Consider the following 7,716-nt stretch of genomic DNA (forward strand, 5'->3'; position numbering starts at 1 on the left):
ACGCCACTCTAAGTCACGTCATGAAAAAGACAACAATACTGGCACAGGAGAAAACAATACTCTAGACGATGCCGGAGACAATGAAGACCTCGTTGAGCCAACTTCCGAACAGGACAAACGGGAAGATGGGCGGGTCAGCCCTAATGAACAGGCCGTGCACTAAGATTTGGAGGACAGTAATTATCTCCCACTCTCCGAGGATGAGGTGAGCCTCGGCGACGAGGATTTTATCATGCCTGAGGAACCTCTCAAGCAGGAGCACTTTAAGCGCCAGCTAATAGCCACTGCAAGGAGCGTGAAAAATAAGAAACAACAGCTTCAAGTTGATCAAGATCTGCTCAAGGATAGATGGACTAACGTCCTGGCAGCCGAGGAATACGGCCTCGACCGACCACCCAAAAGTTACTCGAAGCGCAAATTACTACCTCAATTCGATGACGAGGCATTGGAGCCCGTACCATCAGCGCACAATGCGGCTGACCGACCACCACGTGGTCGGGACAAAGCGGTAACCCAAGCCGAACACCAGCCCGTACTACCTCACGGTAAAGGCAGGGATAAAACAGCTCGGGCATATACATATGACCTTCGGCAGGACCTGGACAGTAGAGCAGGACATACCAGTTCGATCTACTAATCACGGGGGCGTGCCCCGACATGCGACGACGGCTATCTATTCGGACGTGACAAACTTAATCATGCCCGGGCTGAATACCGCAGACGGACTCCATCCGAGCTACGTCGCGATATGGCCCCATATAGAGGCGCCGCACATCCTCTTTGCTTCACTGATGAAGTAATGGGGCATGAATTCCCTGAAGGGTTTAAACCCGTGAACATCGAATCATACGATGGAACAACAGATCCCGCGGTATGGATTGAAGATTTTCTTCTCCATATTCATATGGCCCGCGGTGATGACCTTCATGCCATCAAATACCTCCCGCTAAAACTCAAAGGGCCATCTCGGCACTGGTTAAACAGTCTACCGGAAAACTCTATTGGCAGCTGGGAGGACTTGGAAGACGCCTTCCGCGACAACTTCCAAGGTACATACGTACGACCTCCGGATGCGGATGACTTAAGTCAGATAGTTCAACAGCCCGGAGAGTCAGCCAGGAAATTCTGGACCAGGTTCCTAACTAAAAAGAACCAAATCGTCGCCTATCCAGATGCCGATGCCCTAGCGGCCTTTAAACATAGCATCTGCGATGAATGGCTCGCCCGTCACCTCGGCCAAGAAAAGCCGAAGTCCATGACAGCCCTCACGGCACTCATGACCCATTTTTGCGCGGGCGAGGATAGTTTGCTAGCCCGTAGCAAAAACACTGCAAGCAAGGCTGGTACCTTTGAGACCAAGAACAGAAACGGCTAGCCCCGACGCAACAGGCACAAGCGTTGAAGTAACGGTGACAATATCGACGACACGAAGGTCAACGCCGAATTTAGTGGCTCCAAGTCCAGCCAGCGGAAGAAGCCATATAAAAGAAACAATCAGGGCCCATCCAGCTTGGACCGCATACTCGATCGTCCATGCCAGATCCATGGCACCCCAGACAAACCAGCCAATCATACCAACAGAGACTGTTGGGTTTTTAAACAGGCCGGGAAATTAAATGCCGAGAACAAGGAGAAGGGGTCGCAAAGAGAGGACGATGACGACGAGTCCCGTCCGCCGAACACAGGGGGACAGAAGAAGTCCCCCCCCCAAGTTAAAATAGTGAACATGATATAGGCTACCCATATCCCCAGGAGGTAGCGCAACTGTGCGCTCAGGGACATCTACGCGATGGAGCTAGTCGCCCTAAAGTTCAACCCATGGTCTTCCTGCCCGATCTGCTTTGATCGCAGGGACCATCCGACCAGTATCCGTCATGACCGTTCATGCGAACTAGTCCTTGACCCAATCATTGATGGATTCCATCTCACGCGAGTCCTCATGGATGGTGGCAGCAACCTGAACCTGCTCTATTAGGATACAGTGCACAAAATGGGTATTAATCCCTCAAGGATCAGGCCCACAAAGACTACCTTTAAAGGAGTCATACCAAGTGTAGAGGCCCGCTGTACGGGCTCAATCACACTAGAGGTTGTCTTCGGATCCCCGGACAACTTCCGAAGCGAAGAGTTGATCTTCGATATCGTCCCCTTCCGCAGTGGCTATCACGCACTGCTCGGACGAACCACATTTGCTCGATTCAACGCGGTGCCACACTATGCTTAGCTCAAGCTCAAGATGCCCAGACCACGCGGTGTCATAATAGTCAATGGAAACACGGAACGCTCCCTCTGTATCGAGGAGCACACCACTGCTTTAGTAGCAGAAGTACAGAGCGGCCTCTTCAAGCAGAACCTCAATTTGGCGGCCGAGCTCCCGGACACCGTCAAACAAGTCCAGAATACTCCACAGCAGGACAGCCTAGCTCGTCAAGAGCTCGACTAGCAATTCGGCCTCCGTCCTAGCCCCTACCAAGTGGCGGCGTTTGTACCGCACGTACATAACTACGCACTCAAAATAGCATGGGCATAGACGGAGGCATAACTAGAGTGTGATCCATAATATGGCTTGACCTCCCCTGGACACACATACTTTCAATTTTTCTTCCTTTTTTTCTTATCCTCTTCAGGTTTCTTTTCCATAGGCCTTCCCTGATGCCTGATCACATGTCCTTTCAAAAGGGTAGATACACCAAGATGGCAAAAAGCACCGACGTATAAGGGAATTTTCAGGTGGTCTCTTTTAAGGATCACTCTACCTGTTTTCAGGACCCACACGCAGCTCTCCCTTGGTTGTGGCATATTAAATAGCCCTGTTGCTTATTGCACTACGTGTACAAATACGCTTTGACGTATTAACCAAACTATAATGGAAATAGTTTGCAGCCCAACTTTTGCGACACTAGTTTGCTCTTGTGATAATCTTATCAAATCGCACCCGTACACTTCAGTACGCTTTCATCCTCCAGGGGCTTCTTCCGCCCCATAATGCGGCAACAAAGTCCGAACACTTTTTACAGTATGGTTCGGCGCACCGAATTTAGCATTATATGCATTGGCTCCGAATCATGTCTTTGGTCAATAGTTGGGTTGCCCGGCTCCTGTGCTTACTACCTTATGTTCCGCTATATTGGCTACGGTAGTAAAGGGAGAACTACTACGATTGTGTCCTGGTTTATCCAGATGAATACCTCAGTAGAGAAAGCCGAAAACTGACTGTCATGATGCGGCGTGAGCCGGTCAGCTCTTCGGAGGTGTTCAAATCTTTAGCGATTTTTCCGCATTACGCGATGAATCGGTTCTTATCCGATCAGGTGTTTACAGCACCCTAGTTCGGATACTAGGGGCTGCGCCTAAATTTTTATTGTCAAACTCCTATGGCTAAGTGAGGGTGGTAAAGCCACATAGTCCGATTGCCTGGTTCATTACGCTAAACACCTCCTTGAAGGACCAAATTAGTGGATAATGAGTGTTTAGATTCATCCCGAACACCCCCGTACTACCTACGTGGGAGCTGAAGCCGACGACTGGCCAACTCTCAGACTTGATAAAACGGCCGCACAGGAGGTAAAACTTTAAATAATAAACAGCAAAGCATTATATTAAAAATCAGTATTGTTTTCATCATACAGGACGGGATACCATGAATGTATCCATTAAAAAATAATGACCTTAGTACATATCTCCACTATAATGAGGGATCCCTTCAGAACATCTTCAGAATACCGCTCGGGCATGCGGTGCTCCTTGCCCATGGGCTGTCATTCGGTCGCAAGATTGACGGCGTCCATCTTCGCCCATTGTATCTTGACACAGCCGAAGGCCATCCGTGCACCTTCTATGCAGACCGACCGCTTGATGGCGTCAAGCCGAGGGCAGTCATTGACCAACCGCTTCACGAGTCTGAAGTAGCTGTCGGGTATAGCTTCTGCAGGCCACAGCCGGATTATTAAATCCTTCATGGCTAGTTCGTCTACCCTATGCAGCTCGACCAACTGTTTTAGCTGGTCGCTAAAGGGCACCGGATGTTCTGGCGCAAGGTATTGCGACCAGAACAACTTCTCCATTGAGCTCCCCTCTTCGGCTCGGAAGAATTCCACAGCGTCAGAAACACTGCGCAGCAAATCCGCAAATGCCCTTGGAGAACTCCAAATCCGGGTCAATAAGAGATACCTCTCCCTCACATACTTGCTTTGCATAATAAAAGCCTTACCCGCCGTGATCTTCTTGGCCTCTTGGATCTCCCGGAGGGCGCCTTGGGCTTCGGCCCAGGCCTCTTGTGCGCTTTGGCGGGCCTTACTGAGTTCGGACTCTTGGTCCGCATTCTGGCGCTCCAAGGACTCATATTTCTTCACGGCGCCCTGGAGCTCCTGCTAGACCTCACCAACCCTGGCCTCATGCTTTTCTTGGGCGCCTTTTTTCCTTTACCGCTCTCTCCTCGGCCTCGGCCAGCGCCTTCTTGAGGGCCTCCACCTCAGTCGCCGCCCCTACGAAAATATCACGGCACTGTGGTCAGCGCAAAAACATTCATACTTTCCGGATATGCATAAAATGATTGAATACCTTGATTGTCCTCCAACTTCTTTTGCGCATGACCGAGCTCTTCCTCGGTCTGCTCCAGCCTCTGCTTCAGTCCGGAGACTTCGGCAGCATGAGAAGTCGCGGCCAATAGCGATGCTTCACATAGGCATATATGGTTAGTCTCCTGCGAAAAACTATTTGATCCTCTGTTCGGCTCTTCTTTCCGAATCCTGGACAGAGTCTCAGGGGCTACTGTCCACACTATGACTTTCTTTTTTACATAATTGTATTGCTTACCTCAAAGCCTGTTGGAAGGCTTATGCAGGCTTCGGCCAGTCCGCTCTTTGCCGACTGAATCTTCTCAATCACTGCACCCATGAGGGTATGGTGTTCCTCAATGATGGAAGCGCTTCGCGGCGCTTCCAGTAGAGTATCCGGTGCCTCTGGTTGTACAGAGATTACTGGCGGAATGGGCACACCTCCTTCCAATGAGGGAGGCTGCTTGCCGGACTCCGGAGCCGTATAGGTCTCCGGGACCGTATTCGGCTTGGGGCCGAATTGGACATGGCCCCCATCGCCAGTCTCCATGGGGATCTGCTCCCCCATGTGTCCGGCGGCCGAGGTATCACCCTCTGGCGCCGCCCCGACGGCCTCCTGTGTCTCCCCCTTGCCTAGGATCCTTCGGTACAACACCTCGGTGTCATCCATGGCCCCGGGAGAGGAGGCCGCCGGAAGGGACCCGCTGTCCATCACCTTCGGGTCCAGCAAGTTCCCTGAAGATGAGGATCGCCCGAGGGCGGAACGAGCCGGACTGCAAGTACATGATTCAACATGTTAAAATTATGAAGTAAATAGGCTGATATATGAATGCGTCAGGGTCTTTGAATACTCACGATTCAGCCAGGGGATTATCTCGAGGGCGTCATTCTGGGCTTCAATCGATGTCCCACGCATAGCTATCTGCGAGGGAGACCTTCCCCTTCTTGGACGCCTTCGCTTCTAGATTTGTGGAGGCCGCCCTCTTCTTCATTCCCCCTCGGGGGGGGGGTGGAGTTGCTTTCTTCTTCCTCTTCCTCCTCCTGGTCGTCTTCGGCGGTGGAGTGGGTTTCGACATCTTCGGACACCATGTCCGAAGTACCCTTGGGACGGAGGCCACCTCTGGTCCCCTTGGCCTTCTTCTTAGCCTTCTTCTCTAACTCTTTGTAGGGCGCCCGAACCAGCATCTTTGTCAGAAGCGGGATGGCTGGGTCCTCGGGTAGCGGAGCCAGACACTGAATCCACTCTGCCTTCTTCATCCAACCCTGAAAAAATAGATAGGGTAGTTCGGACATCCTCCTTGAGTAAGCAAGTAAGGGATACACCTTGAAACACGGAAAACTTACCGAACTGGCGGGATGGGCTAGGTCATGCCCATGGTCCTTGGTCGTCTTTGGCCACGTCTCGTTGGCCTTGAAGAGCACCTTCCAGATATCTTCGTGCGTAGTTCCGAAGAACCGTTGCAAGGTCTTGTGCTCGGCCGGATCGAACTCCCATAGGTGGCAAGCCCAGTTCTGGCATGGAAGGATCCGGCGAACTAGCATCACCTATCACATCGACAAGCTTGACGTTCTTGTCCATAATGCTCAAGATGCGCGTCTGGAGTGCTGTCAGCTTGTCCGACGAAGACCAATCCAGGTCCTTCTCTTGCCAGGATGTAAGCCGCAATGGGGCCCCGGAATTGAATCCGGGAGCCGCGACCCAGGTAGTGTCGCAGGGCTCTATGACGTAGAACCACAACTTCTGCAACCCCTTGACGGTCTCCACGGAGGTGCCTTTGGGCTACAGGATGTTGGACATTTTGCTCACCATGGCGCCTCTGCACTCTGCGTGTTCGCCGCCCACCACCTTCGGCTTCACATTGAAGGTCTTCAGCCACAATCCAAAGTGGGGTTGGGTGCGGAGGAAAGCCTCACACACGACGATGAATGCCGAGATGATGAGGAAGGAATTTGGGGCCAGATCATGGAAATCCAGCTCGTAGTAGAACATGAGCCCGCGGACGAAGGGGTGGAGTGGAAATCCCAGCCCGCGGACGAAGTGGGGGATGAAAACTACCCTCTCATGGGGCTTTGGGGTAGGAAGGATCTGTCCCTCGGTCGGGAGCCGATGGGCGAATTCCTTGGACAAATATCCGGCCTCCCAAAGCTGGGTGATGTCCTTCTCCGGACATGGTCAGAGTGCTTTCTTGAGGCAGAAAAGATGAGAACTCGGGCGCTGGAGCTCGAGAATGGGTAGGCAGAAAGAGAGAAGGCGTGGGTGAAAGAGGTGAATCCTTATCCCCTTATAAAGGCAATGAATATCAAGCGCCTCCCCACTCGCCATAAAACTTGCCTATTCCCCAGGGGCCGTGCAGGCGGCATGGTTGGATTACCCATACCCGTATTGATGAGAATCCCGCAATAAGGGGACACAATCTCTGCTTTGACAAGATGTGCCAATAAAGCCACGTCTCAGAATATGGAGCGGCAGGCCGAAAAACGGTTCGAAATAATAACCGAGCAGGGACGTGATATCACGTTATAAAAACTTGTCAGCAGACTGGACCCGTGAAATATTATACTCTCTGAGGTGGTGTGTGGAACTAGTTTTGCAGATCCGGACACGTTCGTTGTTCGAAGACAGTGTTAGAGTATTCGGAGGAGGAACCCGCCTTGCAGTGCCAAAGACAATCTGCACGCCGGATACCTCGTCATTGAAGCCTGGTTCAGGGGCTCCTGAGGGAGTCCTGGACTAAGGGATCCTCGGGCGTCCTGCCTGATGGACATGGGCCGGACTAATGGGCTATGGAGATACAAGACCGAAGACTCTCACCCGTGTCTGGATGGGACACCCTTGGCGTGGATGGCAAGTTTGGTGTTCGAATATGAAGATTCCTTTCTCTGTAACCGACTTTGTATAACCCTAGCCCCCTCCGGTGTCTATATAAACCGGAGGGTTTAGTCCATAGAGACAATCATAATCATATAGGGTAGACAATCATAATCATATATAAACCGGAGGGTTTAGTCCATAGAGACAATCATAATCATAATCATAGGCCATTACGATCTCGAGGTAGATCAAGTCTTGTAATAATCATATTCGTCAAGATCAATCAAGCAGGAAGTAGGGTATTACCTCCATAGAGAGGGCCTGAACCTGGGTAAACATCATTCCCCC

The sequence above is a fragment of the Triticum urartu genome, chromosome 7 (genome assembly GCF_003073215.2).
Source record: "Triticum urartu cultivar G1812 chromosome 7, Tu2.1, whole genome shotgun sequence".
Lineage (NCBI taxonomy): Eukaryota > Viridiplantae > Streptophyta > Magnoliopsida > Poales > Poaceae > Triticum > Triticum urartu.